Source organism: Perognathus longimembris, chromosome 15 (genome assembly GCF_023159225.1).
Source record: "Perognathus longimembris pacificus isolate PPM17 chromosome 15, ASM2315922v1, whole genome shotgun sequence".
Classification (NCBI taxonomy): domain Eukaryota; kingdom Metazoa; phylum Chordata; class Mammalia; order Rodentia; family Heteromyidae; genus Perognathus; species Perognathus longimembris.
This window is the reverse complement of record NC_063175.1, coordinates 22480007-22498601: the sequence shown is the minus strand read 5'-3', so window position 1 is coordinate 22498601 and position 18595 is coordinate 22480007.

Below are 18595 nucleotides of genomic sequence, written 5' to 3'. Positions count from 1 at the left end.
GTGATCACATTTTGTAACTTTTTAGGAATGATAGCAGTAACTTTTTAGCAATGATAACCAAAATACTGTCTAAGTCTACTATGGTTTTACTTTTTCTGTCATTTGTACTAAGGAATTATGTCTGCTAATGCTTTGTAAACTAAGAGCAAGGAAGTGTGGTGTGGCTTTGTTTTGGGAGCTGATACCATTCTACCTAAAGAAATCCTATTTCTTGTTCATTAATTTTGGTATTCCTTTCTTTCCCAAGAACTCTCTTCACAGCAAGCTTTCATACTTCAAGCTCTACATGTTAGTTCTCAGTCCTCATTCCCACATAAACACAACCATTTTGAAAACATGAACTGATATTAATTACCCCCTTGGCACCAAAAAGTCAGAATTTCCTGATGCGGCACACTAATGTAAAATGCATTAGTGCTAACGCTGGCTCCAAGGGGTAATACTCTCTAAATAAACACAGCAATGTTTTTCTTTATTCGCAACTCTCGGGCTGTTCTGAAAGTCATTCATCCTCCATACCCCCAAAAAAGCATTTTGAGTTTTAATAAGTTGTAACTGGAGTTTCTTAAGAAGAAATTGAATTCTAAGCTACAAATTAGTAGAAGACGGTCTGTCATTTAGGGCTAGAAAATATATGATGAGTGTTTTGGTTGTGGATACATGTGTGTATGTGTTTGAATATTTTATATAGGTGTTTAATTAGAAGGCATTCATTTTACACATTCATATGTCCTTGCTTCAAATGGAATAAAATGTAGTGAGTTAAAGCTGAATGATACCCTGGAATTCCTGGTATCTGAGTCTAGAAGCAGTGATGACACTGGAGAAACTGGCCCTGATGGAGTAGACAAAAATACTAATAAAGATCAGATACTACAGCCAAGTCTGCTGCTTTTAACGCAAGGGCTGGAATGTGACTTCTTGTGAAAGGATGCATTAAAGCAATTACTGCTTTTCAACTACCTAGAACCTTGTTTTGAGGAAACAGCATGATGATGATAGAAAACACATAGCAATGTGCGTTTTAGTTCCTGATCTAGAATGGAACCAACTGATTCTGAAACTTCCTAGTAAGTATAAAATAATTCTTCAGATCATTAGAGTAGAAAGACATTCTCTCTTATGATTTGGTTCTGCGCTTGGTTTAGGATCCAGTGAGATAAAAGGAAAGATAGGAAATTAGAAGATTGGAAAAGGTTGGATGGGCAGAGAAAAACAAAACCTGGTTCATGACCATGAGCAGTATTTTCAAACTCAGCAGAACATGTACTCAAAATATGTAAAGTTAATTTATAGAAACTCAAGAAAATTAAAAATACTTATGTATAGCACACTCATTCAATTTACATAGATTTTCAAATAGATATGAAGTTGCAAATAAAAAGTAATGAGTTCACTTACAAAATCCACTTCAAAATCTGATGAGCACAAAATTTGCTTAGTGAATATGCTCAATTGGTATAAATTTCAGATTGGACATACAGATTAGAAAATTTGAATTAAATGATAGTATGCAAAATCATCTCACTATGTTAACAGGACACATGCATATGAGTGCACAAGTTGGAAGCAGAGTTTTAGTAGGAAACTCAAGCAAAAGGGAAAATAATAGGAAAGCAATATTAAAACAAAAGCTGACTGCTGAGTAACTGAGTTATAGAAACAGGTTATAGATTTCACTGTAGTCCAACTAGATCAAATAAATGAAGTCAAAGCCAGGTGTGGTGACACACATGTGTAATCCCATCACTGAGGGGGACTGAGCAGGATTGTGAAATCAAACCCTGTACTAACCTGGGCTACATAGTGGAACAAATATCTGGACATCATAGTGATGTTAAAGAAAAAAAATTCTAGAGACTCAAGGAGCACACTGCCTGGAAAGAAATAAAATTTAGACATGAGAATTCTTTGCCACAGTAAAGAGGATGTAAATGTATACTCAGCCTAAGACTTAAATGGTATACTTAGCCTAAAATGTAGTTCTGAAGTGCTAGCAAAATAAAATATTTCCAAGAATTTCTAAGAATTTATCCATAAAAGATACACTTAAGAAAAAGTCATCTAGAAGGGAAATGTAAGATATAAAAATACCTCAACAGGCAAGAAAAGGCAAATGAATAGGTTGATTACTGTATTAAGTCTCAATATTTTACTCCCTAAGTTCATGACTTTTGTTATGTGAGGGCAGAGCTTATTTTCTTTCCCCTTCATTCTGCCTTTGGCCATGTGACTAACTGACCAATGAGATGCTATCAGACTCCTGCTGAAGCTTGTGAAAGTAATGACTGAGTAGTTCCAGCTCCACTTTTGTTACTGCACCTTTGCCAAATGTGTGTATGTGTGTGTCTTTGTTTTGCAGCAATATTGTAGCAAAGGATAGGTGATACCATAGCAAGGTAGAATGATATGACAAGATGAGAATCATAATTGAATAAATTGTAATATGCTAAGGACTTTTGATGTTCAAGAGAACAAGAAAGAATCTTAAGACTTGCTATATTTTTTTCTGGTAAAATATGGTTAATATTTAAAGTAAATACAAGAAATATTAAAAAATGGAGCAATTCAGTAATTTGGAGTGAAGTAAGACAGGCAGATGAGAAATAAATTGTAAATGAGAGAAACATACTCCTGTAAAAATTAGCGAAAGCCAATGGAAAATGGGGGAAGACAGTGTAAAAGACAAAAGGTGATAAAAATGCATCACAGTAGTCAATACATTTAACTCATTTGTTGACTTAACTGGGGAAAACCCAACTTTAGCTTACTAAGGGATGTTTCTAAAACAATAAAACATGGAGACGGTACTGTCCTATTAATGTGCTAACATAGGGAAAACATTCAAAGGAATAAAGAAGGGCTCTAAGTAATAATACATTAAAATGTAATTAAAATAGATCTTCGTATCCTACAAAGTAAAAACAATTGCAAGTCAAAATTTAAAACTAGGCTCATCTTAGGAGTGTGTGTGTGTGTGTGTGTGTGTGTGTGTGTGTGTGTGATATTTTAGTGGGAGTTTTTAATCATAGGAGAAAGGGGCTTAGTGGCCAAACACTACTAAAGGTATTGAACAGTTTTACAGAAATATATTGTCTTTAAGGTTGTCAAACCATAGAATTAAAATTTTAGAAAATGAAATTTTATATTTTTAACCTGAGCCATGCCCCAATTCAATACATCTAGCCCAATATACCCAAGATCCTATCTCATATAAATTCACAAAACATTTTAGATCCTTTCTCATAGATGTCAGAAATCTCATTTGTATTTTATGCCTATAGTCTTTAACTCCACATTTCAGGGGCGGAATAGACACATCTGACTAGGGATGTATGAAATTTATATCCTGATGCAGAAAATCTAATAGATAAGTACAGAAACCCAGTCCTAACACTATACTGACTTTTAACTATATGTGGTCTTTAAAAAAAAATGATCTGGGGGCTGGGAATATGGCCTAGTGGCAAGAGTGCTTGCCTCATGTACATGAAGCCCTGGGTTCGATTCCTCAGCACCATACATACAGAAAATGGCCAGAAGTGGTGCTGTGGCTCAAGTGGCAGAGTGCTAGACTTGAGCAAAAAGAAGCCAGGGACAGTGCTACGGCTCTGAATCCAAGGCCCAGGACTGGCAAAACAATGACAACAAAAAAGATCTGCTAGTTTGCAAAAGAAGTCTGATTCAAAGAATAAAAAAATTCAAAGAACCAATATACTTACTAATCACTTTCTCTGACAACTGTACATATGCTTTGAAAATGAAACTGAAAATATAAGCAACTTGTGGTTAAAGAAAAACAGGAATTTAGAAATTTTACAGATGAGCTACAATAAAAGTTCTCCATTGAAATGTTTACTTACAGAGAACAAAACTTTGAAAAGGAAGGGCTGGGGATGTAGCTTATTAGTAGAGCACTTTCCTAGCATGTGCAAGGTTCTGGGTTTATTCTCCAGCACTGTAACCAAACAAAATGAAAGGAGTGGGGAAAGTGGGATGCTAGTACTATAGTTCCTAGAAGTGAAATGATAGCTATAAATGCCTTTATTTCAGCAGAAAGACTTCAGGAATATAGACAAGGAAGCCAAAATTAAATCCAGATTAAATTACAAAACATTAGAAAATATCTTGAAGGAGATAATAAAGATAAGGCTTAGAGTCTGGAGGAGCCAGGTACTATGTTGTATATCTATTGGGCTCTATGAGGTTTGGATAAGAGCTTATGAATCTGCATAAATTTACTTAAGCTATAGAACAGCATGATATATATTTTGTTTTGAGCAGGCCAGGAATAGTGTGATCACTACATCAGTGATTTTTAAAAAGAATGTAATGGTTATAAAATGGTAAACATACTTAACTTTGTCCTATTTCTCCTTGTTCATATACATATGCATATATGTATATATGATATTTGATGTATATATATATGATATTGATGGACTTGCTTTTTGTGGGAATGAAGATGGAAGAATGATGACATTAGTGACAATATTCCTCTCTTGGTCTCACTTTCCCTGACTCTGTGCCCAGAGTTAAATCGTTAGAATCCTGCTTACCAGGCAAGCATGTGCTCTTTTACCAATAGAGACAACTATATGATACATATAATGATCTTACCGTCATGGGCTGTCTCTGTCTTCCTGTCACATCACTTTCAGAGCCTTGGCTACATGCCAGTACTACCTTAACAATGCTCCCTCTATTTCCCAAAGTTCTACTTCACCCTGTACAATCCTTCCCAAACACTGGTTACATTCCAAATGGCTTTCTTTACTGTATAACAGTCACTCAACCATGTTCAATCAAGCTGCCCCTTAAACCTGTTTCCTTCTTAGCATTTCTAAGAATTTCCAGGTTCTTCCAGTAGACAGTTTTCTTAACATTTGAGTGATGGGCTTCTAGCCTGACAGATGTAATTATTAGAAACGATTTCTCTTCTATGCAAATTAAGTAGCAAGAATTCCTTTGGTAAACGTAAGAAATTTGTATACTCTGGTAGGGACTAATGGTAGGGAAAGTTATATGAAAAATCAGGCTGAAAAAGATATGACATACTATATCCCTTCCTATTGGGAGACTTAAGATTAAACATTATCATCAGAAAGAAGTACAGTAAAATGGCCTAATTTGAACTAAATATATTGTACTTCATCTGCACAAAAACCCATTGAGTTCACATTTTAACATATGAGGTATTGGGAGAGCTTTCCCCCCTTCATAATCTGAAGTAATGGGGTTCCTTACACATACCCAATAGCACTTTAGACTGCATGAATTATACTTTGTAAAATGTATGTCATCTTATTTTCACAATAGGCTAATGTTCCTTTAGACTCTGTAGTAACCTAAGTAATGAAAATCTATCATAAAAACCTCATTTTTTGAGGGGGGGTAATATACTGTTATCTATTGTGCAAGTCAGACTTTTTGTTGCTGTGGCAAAATACCTGGCCTAAAAATGCAAGGGAGCAATGGATGATTTTGCTCAGTTTCAGAGGTGACATTTGTCATGGTCCAGAGGGTATGGCAGAGCAGAACAGCTCACATCCTGGTGGCTACGAAGCACAGAAAGAGATGGTGGGAGGGGGGGAGGGTGGAGAGGGAGGAGCAGTGGAGAGAAATAGAGGAGAGAGGAGAAGTGGAGAGGAGGGGAGAGAGAGATTATGGCTGTGATGCTGGTGTTTTCCATTATCTACCCTTATTCCATGTAAACTTTGGCAATGTGATAGTGTCTCCTACATTCAGGGTGGGTCTTCCCACATTGCTGTCTCATGTTCTCTTACTTCTTAATGTGAATAGCAATATCCACCAACATTCATGTTAACTCTACTCATTCATCACCTCCAATAACAGTTTTGCCACAGATACAACAGCTTTGTAAAATTCAACAAAAACAACGGTTTTTGATGATTGGTAAGAGGGGATTTACAATAGAGTATTATATATTTTATTATTATAATAAATCATATCCTAAATATGCATAAAATGTGTAAAAGCCGATGTCCATGTATACACATGAGTCCACCTACCCACAGACAGCCAGGTAAACATTTACCACCTCATAACTTCTTCAGACCCTCGTTAGCAACTCCCAAAATAGACATTTTAAGTTTAAAATGATAGGCATCTCAGACATGTCAAAGATGGAATTTATTTTTCTCCTGAAATCCTTTTTTCTTTTCCAGCATAGTGTATCTTGAAGAATTACACCACCCTAAGGAGGTTAAAAACACGTGAAAACAATAGCTGTGTCTTATCTATGTAGGCCAGAAAGAAAATGAGAGGGAGATGTAAGACTTTTTTCATTGGGTTTAGTTGTAAGAAAAGCTGGTCCTGTTTATATTCATTCAGCTCAGAAACTTAGGGAAGACACGGTTTGGAAGCTCTGGGACAGCTGACAAGCAGACAAGATAGGATCCGGAGGATGTTGGTTGTAGACAGAAGAACCCTTTCTTCCACACTGACAGGAGTGTGCTTTAGGATGTGCTTCCTGGGACAGCAGCGACAGAGATTCTTGTTCAGAGTTGTTATTGGTGGTGGTGGGACACTTTCAGAAGAGGACAACAGGAGTAGGATAGGTAGGAGGAAAAAAACCTAACAAACTCAGCCTGTTTGATCTTGACTGCCAAGCTACCCATCTTGGAAGGAGATGCTGTATTGTCACCAGTAGCACAAGCCTTTGCCATGGAGGCAGGAAGGAAATTGGCCATTTTGCCCTGTGCCATTCATTTGCCTTCCAAGGAGGTGGGGCATAGGGCACAGGCTAAGTGGGGCCTGTGTGGCTGAGGTGAGGCTTTGCTCAAGGGATGGGAGTAGCTGTGAACTTGAAACAACCTGCACTCTTAGCAGCTAAGGACAGAGCTCCTGGCACTGAGGGCCACTCCCCTGCCACTGTTGTGCCAAGGGCACCCACTGTAGGGAGAATGCAGATGTAGTTAGAGGTTGAGGATAAGTATAAATGGGAGAAGGAATTCAGACCATTCCCAACAGTTCTTCGCTTTCTCAATGTATAGTCAACGGTCTGTCAGTGTTGCTGACTCAGGTGGGAGGAGTTAGGGCTGCCTGGTGAGGGTAATGAAAGGAAAAGGGGCTCAGGGTTGGTTACTGTGGAGTGGATCAGGACAGCAGTTTGTATTGTTTATTTATTTATTTGTATTTATTATTATTATTATTATTGCCAGTCCTGGGCCTTGGACTCGGCCTGAGCACTGTCCCTGGCTTCTTTTTGCTCAAGGCTAGCACTCTGCCACTTGAGCCACAGCGCCTCTTCTATATATGTGGTGCTGGGGAATTGAACCCAGGGCTTCATGTATACGAGGCAAGCATTCTTGCCACTAGGCCATATTCCCAGCCCCAGCAGTTTGTACTGTTTATTATTCTATGGAAGAAAAAAAGGCAGTTTATTGTCTCTACCTAGTGTCAAAATTTTTCTGGGTGATGAAGCTGAGAAGAAAGCATCTTGAGGATGTTGGCAAGAGTTATTGAAGTTTTTCACTACCCTTGGGGTGGGGAGACACTCGTACTGCAACCACAGGAAAAGCCAGTGCATTCTCAGGGCAATGAAAAGAGTGTTAAGTAGTGGGGAAGTCTGAGGAGAGGGAAGTACTTTCTCAGAGCCAAAGCAGGATTTCTCCACCTCTTTTTTTAAATAAAGGAGACTGCACGTGAAATGAGTCATGAAGAGCCTTGGAGAGGGAAGAGGGAAATCTCCCTGGAAGAATGTGGAAGATAATGGGAAGAGTGTGAAAGCAATCTGGCTAAGGATTTGGGGTTTAGAAGTATGGTAAATTTAGCAATCAGGCACTTGTAGTAACTAAAAATCAGACCAAATGGTGGACAGTTCTGTCCTTATTTAAAACTATCTGTAGTCTCAAATAAAAGCAGCAAAGTTTTGTTCAAATGGTATGAGGACAGAAAGAGCAAAAAAGAGTTGCAAAGGGTTTTTATTAGTTGAAAATAATAAGGGAGGGAGGAGGCGGGGGGGTGGAAATGAGGGAGGAGGTAACAAGTTGAACAAGGAATGTACTCACTACTTTACATATGAAACTGTAACCCCTCTGTACTTCACTTTGACAATAAAGGAAAAAAATAACAAAAAAAGAAAATAATGAATAAAAGCAATCCACATTCTATAATTAATCCAAAATAATGTAGAACTGCATGGAGAAAAAAACAAAAGTAACCATCATCCGTCCACTAAAACTCTCTTCCGAGAGATTACCATTATTAGCAATTATTAACAAACATTGCTTTTTATACATTCCTATATATATAGGAAATGTATGTATAGTATGGAAATACATATATGCTATATAATTTAGTTTTTAATCTGCTACATTTCAGTCAATGTACTCATCTTGAATATGTTAACATGATCAATCAATCATAATGATTGCTTTGCCTTTTTTTTTTTTTTTACAGCTAACTGATATTCCATGGCAGAGAAAGAAACATTATCTATTCATTTAACAAATGTTTCATTAATGAAAATATAGGTAGATTTTTTGCCTTTTTATTATTATAGCTAATTTAGTTAAATGTCCAGAAATGGAATTACTGAGTTAAAGGATCTGATATATTCACAAATCAATTAACTACCTGATATATATTGCCAGGTTTTCTTAAAAACTTAAATTTGTTTTGTAGCCTACAGTGTGAAAGAATGCTTGTTCTCCACTAAAATAGAACACCATAATTATTTCTATCTGATTGGTTATAGTTGTGTTGTATGTTAAGAATTGTCATGATAAAAGACAAGTATGGCACAAGCATTGTTGATATTACAGAAAATATTCTCTGGGCAGCTGAACTCAAAAGCTATTCAGTAGGTAACTTTTCTGAGAGTCTGTTGTGAGTTTTGTTGATTTGATAAAGATTCATAACAGTATTTAATAGTGCTTCACTCTTCCCTGAATAGCCTTAGTGAGACTTAAGTTACTCTCTCTCAGTATCACCATTGTAATAACTATTAAGTTAAAAGTTTGTATCTATATCTCAGGAATATCTTAGTCTGTGACTCTGGACCATTTTTGTGTTGTGTTGTGTATGTATGTGCTTGTCCTGGGGCTTGAACCTAGGGCCTGGGCACTCTCCCTGAGCTTTTTTTCCCCCTCAAAGCTGGCACTCTACCATTTTAGTCACTGCTCCACTTCTGATTTTATTGATGGCTAATTGTAAATAATCATCTCACGAACTTTCCTGCCTAGGCTGGCTTCGAACTGTGACTATTGTAAAATGCCACATTGAAACACAGTATAGTTGCTTCTTGGGCTCAGTTCTTCACTCTTTTTACACTTCCACCCTTCCAGGATCCTAATGGCATGGATGAAGTGAACTTCCTTTCATCTTGGTCATATTCCTTTCTTTGACTGACAAAAATGGAGTGTAATTTCTAGTCTGACTCATGAGGTGAAATGGTCTGGCTTGCCCTGCTGGATATGAGACCCAGGGAACTGATCTAGGGTCATCTGTGAAGCAGAATAACCCCAAATGATTTGTAGGATTGTGGAAGCAGGTGTGCACTGTTATCTGCCATGGGATTTGTGGTTAGTTCTTAGGTGGCATTGTTTTGGCCATAGCTAATGTATATTTATTTCCCCCTACAGTTCTTACTGCTTCTACACATTTTAATTTTAAAAGTTTGGCCCATCTACTTACAATATGTTATGTATTTAATGCTGTGGCCTTTATTTCCTACCAAGATTTCTTAGTCAAATCACAGTCCTAAGAGAACATTCATCAACTGTGAACTCACATACTAGTAAAGATAAGAAAAGCAAGCCTGATTTTATTTTCTTCAAATCCAAAATTAATTGCATGTGAACTTTGTGTCTCCTTTGAAATTTTATTCTAAGGTCATGACAATGAGAAGAGGACACCGGAGTTCTTAAAATGTTTCCTTTTGCATTCACTTTTCAGAATTCTCTTTGTGTTGTGTAAGTCTGAAAGGTTAAAAATAACTGTACCTCCAGAGACTTCTCCTTGGGCTGTATCCTTCCTTGAGATTCTCTCAGCTTTTCCCACCCAAACTGGGTCATCATCCTTGCCTGATTTTAAAATCTCCCAGATCCAGTGTTCTACAAATTTCAATGAGATTTTACCTACCAATAATCCCAGCAGCCACACATTATATTCTCTGGTCTGATTCTGCATGAGTTTGATTTTATATACTCTATTGTAGTAATTTATTAACTTGATAAAATCTGCTGACTCCTCATGGAAAAATATTGTTTATATATTATATTTCCTGCAGTTTCCTTTCTGTGGTCTTTATTATGGCATATTTACATGAGAATAGGGCCTTTTTTTTTTAAGTTCATCTGTGCTTTCCTTTTGTCTCCCCTGAAGTCACAGGCCTGTTTGTGACATACATTGTGCTTTTCATATTGAAAGCACTCAACCAACCCTGAATAATTAATCTTCTCATCATGTTTGAGTTATCCATCTGAATTGAATTAGCCCTATTTTATAGGAAGAGCAACCTAGGGAGGTACAGAAAGTGGTCCCAGGAGGATGTCCAGGTCCCCATCCAAGGCCCTTGCATTTCCTATACTGAGTGAAGCTCCTATCCATGGCTATAGTTAATTCTGCAAGTTACTATCATGCATATTATTTAATGCCTGCTTTTCCTCTGCAAGGACATTTCTGAAGGAAATACATCAATGGGAAAAGAAAGATGCAAATTGGGTGAGGAAATATCACAATGAAGTTGCTGTAAACCATTTCTCTGGGAAGAGATTGCCGGATAACCTTTGGCAGGGTAGCAGCAGCATCTTCGCATGGTGATAGGTTTGCATGGATCGAGGGTGAGTTCTGCCTTTGAGCTGCTCTCACACATCAACTGGTTTTGAATCACATCTTTGGGCTTAACTGGGAGATAATAGAAACACCAATGCATTTACACTTACATTATCCATTGAGCCAAATGTGATTTATTTATTTTCTTTTTTCTAAATGTTGTTCTCACTGATTTAAAAATATTCTTCCTAATTAGTGATAAAAATAGTGATGATTAAAGCCAAACAAAATATTCAAAAAATTTTATGGTACCATTGTAGTATTCAATTTGTCTTTGCAAAAGAGAGGAAATGAAAGAAAGAAAGAAAGAAAGAAAGAAAGGCTTCTAGTCATGCAGTTCTTATAGAGCAATAGGCTGAGAGTCCCATGTGTTCTTGCTCTTGAGGATTTCTCCTACAATGTTCCATTCTTCCTTCTCCCCACTGATAGATTCTCGTTAAAATTTTCAAAGCCCTCTCAGTTGCAGCAACCTCTATCTGTCAACCCATCTTTTTCTTTTGAATCCACATTAGATTTTATTTGAATTTCTTTTATGTAAGCTATCATAGCTTACTATCTTATCCTCCTGCTAGATTATAAATTTCTTGGGGGCAAAACCTATAATTAATCCATCTCTATATTCTCTGAAGGCCTTAGGAGCCTTCTGTTCTTTCTATTTGAATAGTATTCAATGATAAAGTAACTAATGAAATGTAATACCTAAAATATATATTCCCTTCTCCTGGGTAGGTTAGACTTGGATGGGGAATTGAGTCTAGGGCTGAATCCTATGAGGGAAACTAAATGTTAGTAAAATTGGAATAGTTAATGGTATTAGGAGCTCATCCAAGCCCAAAGTAAGATCATAGTTCTAGTGATTTTCGAGAACTCCAAATCTTTTAGCTCTAGTTTTAAAAAAGGGTCAGGTTGCTTTAGTTAGAAACTAAGAACTGTGAATAGCTTGGTTGAGTGTTATCTATAGAGAAAAAACAAACAACCACAATGAGATATAAATAGGGGAAGAGCATGTTCTCCTATGTACTCAAGAATTAATTCCACTGCTATTCACTAACCTTTATGAATCTGGAAATAATATGCCTGTTGGCTATTTGTGCTGGAACAGATGTAAAATTAATCAGTCTAGCTAATAGCACTTGATCTGCCTTGGCCAGTGAAAGATTTGAGAATAGTTTTTCTAAAGAGGAGTCATTAAAGAAAAAAAAACCTCCTTTAACAAATTATTAAGAGGCCAAAATATTGTCATTGTGTCACAGGTATTCGTGTTTCTCCTCTTGTGAACATACTTTTTGCCTTTTCTTAGGAAGCACAGGATCATTCTGTCTGCATAACTTGTTCTTCCTGGAAGGAAGACAGTTTTCTTGCCCATAGCAGTGGTGGTGCCTTTCTGGAAGGGTCTATAAGAGCAACAGGGCTGACCAAAACACAAGCTTCAGCAGCTGTTCAAGTACTGGCAAGCTCTGCCCATGGCCAGACAAGGCATCAGGGAATGGCCTTGTTGGAGCACAGTGAGCACAGGTGCACCCTGTTAGCTCATGGCTTTGAAGCAGTGCACTCCTTAATTCTCTCCTACCTACCCCTGGCCCCTTAGCTGCCAACAGAAAGTATCAAGATAACTTATTTCAGCAAATACTGTATTCATATATTGATTCCTAATCTTCTTTCAAGACAGAGTTATACTGGAGAAAGTTATTAATTAAGCTCTTAAAATGAGAATGACATCTATAATTCACAGAGCTGATTAAGGCAACCACATGCTTTACATCTTACAAGACTGTAAGCAGCATTTGACTATGAGAGAGAAGATCTCAGTTTGAATCCTAGCTTCAACACTGCAGATCGCCCCCCCCACCCCCCACATTGCCACACACACACACCTTGCTTCAGCCATTATATATATTTTAATTTAATTTATTTATTAATTGAACACAATTTTTTTTGACAAGGTGTTGTGCAAAAAGGATACAGTTACATAGTAGGGCAGTGTGTACATTTCTTGTGATATCTTACGCCCTGTTTTTCTTTTCCTTCTCTAGGTCAGGTAGACATATATACAATACACAATGTATCAAGAACATATAAAGTACCCACGTGGCCAAGCCCAAGAAAATTTTGCCTAGGGCTTTAAATGTAATGTCGATATTAGACAATATGTCGACAGTAGCCTTATATGAACGTACATACATAGCTTTTGAGCTATTGTATTCCATTGAGAGGTAAATTTTTTACCTTTATATGTTGAGTAGTTGTTTGGTTTTAGTTACATACTGTTGGGTCGCTGCCCCAATCCTGTGGGAAATACCATTTGACAAGCAGTTTTTGGTTTCACAGACCTGGTCTCTACTGTCTCTCCATCTCCCTTTGTTAACAGTCATATATCAGGGAGATCATGCCCCTTTGTTTTCTGTGTTCTAGGCTTGTCTCGCTCAACATTATTTGTTCGAGTTCTGACCATTTCCCTGCAAATGCCAATATTTCATCATTCCTAATCGCTATGTAGTATTCCATTGTGTATAGGTACCATAGTTTTTGGATCCATTCATCTGTGGAGGGGCATCTGGGTTGTTTCCATATTTTGGCTATTGGGAATTGTGCCACGATAAACATGGAAGTACAAATAAATGTCTTTGGTATCTTGGGACCTGCTGTTTAGGATAGATGCCTAGGAGTGGTATGGCTGGGTCATAGGGTAGGTCTATATTGAGCTTTTTGAGAAACCTCCATACTGTTCTCCAAAGTGGTTGTACTAGTTTGCACTCCCACCAACAATGGAGAAGGGTTCCTCTTTCCCCGCACCCCCTCCAGCATTTGCTGTTGCCTGAGTTCAGAGTATAGGCCATTCTAAGTAGAGTGAGGTGGTATCTCAGGGTTGTTTTTATTTGCATTTCCTTTACTACCAGGGATGTTGAACATTTCCTCACATGTTTCTTTGCCATTTTTATTTCTTCTCTTGTGAAGTCTCTCTTTAGCTCCTTTGCCCATTTCCTAATTGGTTTATTAGGCTTGGAGGGGCTAGTTTTTTGAGTTCTCTGTAGATGACAGATATTAGGCCTTTGTCTGTTGCTGTGCTAGTAAAAATCCTTTCCCATATGGTTGGCTGTCTTTCTGCTTTGGTCCTTAGCTGTGCAGAAACTTTTTAATTTGTAGTAGTCCCATTTGTCGAGTCTCTCCCCTATTTGTTGTGCCCCTGGGACTCTATTCAGGAAGTTCCTTCCTGTGCCTATAAGTTCTAGTGTCTTTCCTACTCTGTCCTTCAGTAGTTTCAAGGATTCAGGTCTGATATTGAGGTCCTTGATCCATTTTGAGTTGATCTTGGTGCATGGTGATAGGCTTGGGTCTACTTTGAGTTTTCTGCATATGGCTGCCCAGTTCTCCCAGCACCAGTAGTTGAAGAGGCTATGTTTATTCCATTGTACATCTTTAGCTCCTTTGTCAAATATCGGCTGACTGTAAGAGTGCGGTTTTATTTCTGGATCTTCAATTCTAATCCATTGGTCTTCTGATCTGTTTTTATACCAATACCAGGCTGTTTTTGTTATGATGGCCCTGTAGTAGAGCTTGAAGTCTGGTATTGTGATATCTCCTGCACTGCTTTTTTTTTGCCTAGAATTGCTTTGCCTATTTTAGTGAAGAATGTGCCTGGGATTTTGATAGGGATTGCATTGAATTTGTATAACAATTTGGGCAATATGGCCATTTTCACTATATTGATTCTGCCTACCCATGAGCATGGGAGGTCTTTCCATCTCCTTGTGTCTTCTTTGATTTCCTTTATTAGATTTTTATAGATCTCATTAAATAGGTCTGACATGTCCTTGGTTAAGTTGATCCCTAGGTACTTTATTCTCTTTTTGGCTACTGTAAATGCAATTGTTTCCATAATTTCCTTTTCTGTTTGTACAGAATTTCCTTTTCTGTGTGTACAGAAAAGCTGCTGACTTTTGTGGATTGATTTTGTATACTGCTACTTTGCCAAAATGGTTTATTAGGTGTAGGAGTTTGGGGACTGAGTTTTTTGGGTCCTTCAGGTATAAGATCATGTCATCTGCGAATAGGGATAACTTGATTTCTTCCTTGCCGATGTGGATCCCTTTGATGTCCTCCTCTTGCCTTATTGCTATGGCTAGGGATTCCAGCACTATGTTGAAAAGAAGTGGGGAGAGTGGGCATCCTTGTCTTGTTCCTGAGTTTAGGGGGAATGATTTAAGTTTCTTTCCATTTAATATGATATTAGCAGTTGGTCTGTTGTATATGGCTTTTATTGTTTTGAGGAATGTTCCATCTATTCCTGTTCTCTCCAGAGCTTTTAATAAGTATGGATGTTGTATTTTGTCAAAGGCTTTTTGGGCATCGACTGAGATAACAATGTGATTCTTGATTTTAGTTCTGTTTATGTGGTGAATTACGTTGATTGATTTACGGATGTTGAACCATCCTTGTGACTGTGGGATGAAACCTACTTGGTCATGATGTATAATTTTCTTGATCAGTTTCTGGATCCTGTTAGCTAATATTTTATTGAGGAGCTTTGTGTCTGTGTTCATTAGTGATATTGGTCTGTCGTTCTCATTTTTTGTAGGGTCTTTGCCTGGTTTGGGAATGAGTATGATATTAGCTTCATAGAATGAGTTTGGAATTTCTCCCTCTGTTTCTATTTCGCGGAAGAGTTTGAGGATTATTGGTATTAGCTCCTCACTAAAGGTTTTATAGAATTTGTTGGTGAATCCATCTGGGCCTGGGCTTTTCTTTGTTGGGTGTTTCTTGATTACCCCCTGTATCTCACTGTAAGTTTTTGGTTTGTTTAGATGATTTATTTCTTCTTGGTTCAGTTTGGGCAGTTTATACTTCTGTAAGAATTGATCGATTTCTGTAAAATTATTGTTTTTTACTGAATAGAGGTTCTGGAAATAGTTCCTTATGATTGTTTGAATATCGTGTGTACTTGTAATTTTTCTGGTGGAGTCCCTGATTTTATGTATATGAGTCTCTTCTTTTTTTTTGTAACTCTTGCGAGGGGTCTGTCAATTTTATTTATTTTCCCAAAGAACCAACTTTTAGTCTTATTTATTTGTTGAATGGTCTTTCTATTTTCAATCAAATTTATCTCTTCTTTAATCTTTGTGATCTCTCTCCTCCTAATCATTTTAGATTCAATCATTTCTTGTTTCTCCAGTTGTTTTAGTTTCATCGTGAGGTTGTTCACCTGCTCTGCTTCCATTCTTTTAATGTGAGTTCTGAGGGCAATGATCTTGCCCCTCAGTACTGCCTTAGCTGTGTCCCATAAGTTTCTTTGTGATGTATTTTCATTGTCATTGTGGCTTATGAATTTGTTGATTTCATCTTTAATTTGGTCTGTGGCCCAAGTGTTGGATAACAGTGTGGGGTTTAGCCTCCAAGAATGTGTATAGCGTCTGTGGTAACCGTTGTTATTGAGGGTTACCTTTAATCCACTGTGGTCAGATATAATACATGGGATGACGTCAATACTTTTGTATTTGCTGAGGTTCTTTGTGTGGGCTCTGACATGGTCTATTTTGGAGTATGATCCATGGGCTGCTGAGAAGAAGGTGTATTGGGTCTCTGTAGGGTGGAAGATTCTGTATAGATCTGTCAGATCCATTTGGGATATGGTGTTACTTCATTATTATTATTATTATTATTATTATTATTATTATTATTATTATTATTTTTGGCCAGTCCTGGGCCTTGGACTCAGGGCCTGAGCACTGTCCCTGGCTTCTTTTTTCTCAAGGCTGGCACTCTGCCACTTGAGCCACAGTGCCACTTCTGGCCATTTTCTGTATATGTGGTGCTGGGGAATCGAACGGAGGGCTTCATGTATGGGAGGAAAGCTCTCTTGCCACTAGGCCATATCCCCAGCCCCACTTCATTACATTTTTATGTAAAGGTAAATCTTGGGCTTGTGAACAGTTCTCTTGCTTTGGCACTTAGAGCCTTTTCTTACTGATACTCGCTCACGCACAAGCATCCTAATTTTTCTGTCATGTTTCCGTTTTAACTTCCAACAGTCTTTAGGACCTGTGTTCAACACTGCCATTGGAGCTCACTTTACTTTTATTTTTTTCCTTTATTTTGGTATTCAGCCATAGCTTGGACCCTCTGAGGACAGTAGTTAGATGCAGGGATTTACATTTTTATTGTTATTATAAAGATGATATACAGAGGGCTTATAGTTACATAAGTCAGGTAAGAAGTACATTTCTTTTTGGACAATGTCACCTCCTCACTCTCTCTGTTTCTCCCTCCTATCTCTACTTACAAGTTGTATAGTTCTTTTTCAACAGAGTGTCTAGTGAGTACCACTGCTGCATTTGTTTACCCTTTGTCTCTCCATTTCTGTGTCTCCTTTCCCAAAGAAAGATAAACAAGCAAGACAAAAAGAAAAAAGAGAACAAAAACAGCGACAAAGAAAATACATTTCCTGGAGTTCATTTCCATAAATATTATTTTATATGAGTCAGAGGCACATAGGCATGGTGCTTTTGTATTCCTCCCCTAAGAATATCCTCCTTTGGTCTCACTGTCTGTGAATACCTAGAGTCCTGTATAGTTTACTGTGTTCTAGTGTATCTTAGATCTAGTTTCTGCATATGAGACAAACGTGTTTGTGTCTCTGTCGCTGAACTTGGCTTACCTCACTTAACATGAATTGTCCTAGGCCCATCCATTTTCCTGTAAATAACATAATATTCTTTCTATTAGCAGTGTAAAATTCCATTGTGTATGGGTACTACAGTTTTTGGGTCTACTTGTCTATTGGTACAATGTGGCTATTGTGAATAATGCAGCAATGAACATGGATGTGCAAGTGTCTTTATAGTATTCTGGTTCTCACAGGGATTTTTGTTGTTACTGTTGTTTTACGACAGAATCTTGTCATATGACAGCTCTGGGCTATGGAGGAATACACAGGAAGTTAAAATGCTGGAGGTTATTCTGTGGAGTATTACTCTACCAGTTGGGGGGAGTCGGGAGAGAAGGTTCATGGATATTGGCTTCCAAAGGAAAGTCACCACGGAGTTGAGCTTGATAGCGCAGCTTAGAGTTGGACAGCTTAAGAGATTGGATAAGACAGCAAAGGGAACAGAGAGGCATTGAGAAGCAGTACCTATTCGAAAGAGGGATGGCCTCTCTGGTCCTAGGCAAGAGGCTTAACCTCTGTGAGCTTTAGTTGCCAAACTGTCTTTAAAACACGGAGAGGTATCAGCTTCTGGTGGCTTGTGCTTGTAATCCTAGATACTCATGAGGCTCGGATCTGAGGATCTCAGTTCCTGGCAGCCCAGGCAGGAAACTCTCTAAGACTCTTATCTCCAATTAACTATCAAAAGGCCAAGTTGAGCAGAGGCTCAAAGTGGTACAGTGCTAGCCTTGAGCATGAAAGTTTAGGGAAATAAGGCCTTGATTTTAAGCCCCAGGACTGGCATGAAAAAGGAGAAAGGGGTGCAGGGGGCATTTTGTGATCATGGTTCTACATATCTTCTCACCTCTTTAGTCTAATTGGGTACTGATTTGACATCAAGCAGCCACCAATCTCTTACCTTTGATGTTCTTCCTGAGATAGAAGTCAAGGGCTGGATATGGTTTGGGGCTGGGTCAGTCACTGTCGTGTTTCTTCTGACAGAATGATTAGTTCAGGAATGGTGATGCATGGCTCAGAGAGATTCAGTTTTGAGATATATTTTGATTTTAGTTTTCAAGTCTTTGCTATTTCTCTAGGGAAGGCAGTTGCAATGAACAAGAAAGAAAGGAAGGAAGGATGGAAGGAAAGAAGGAAGAA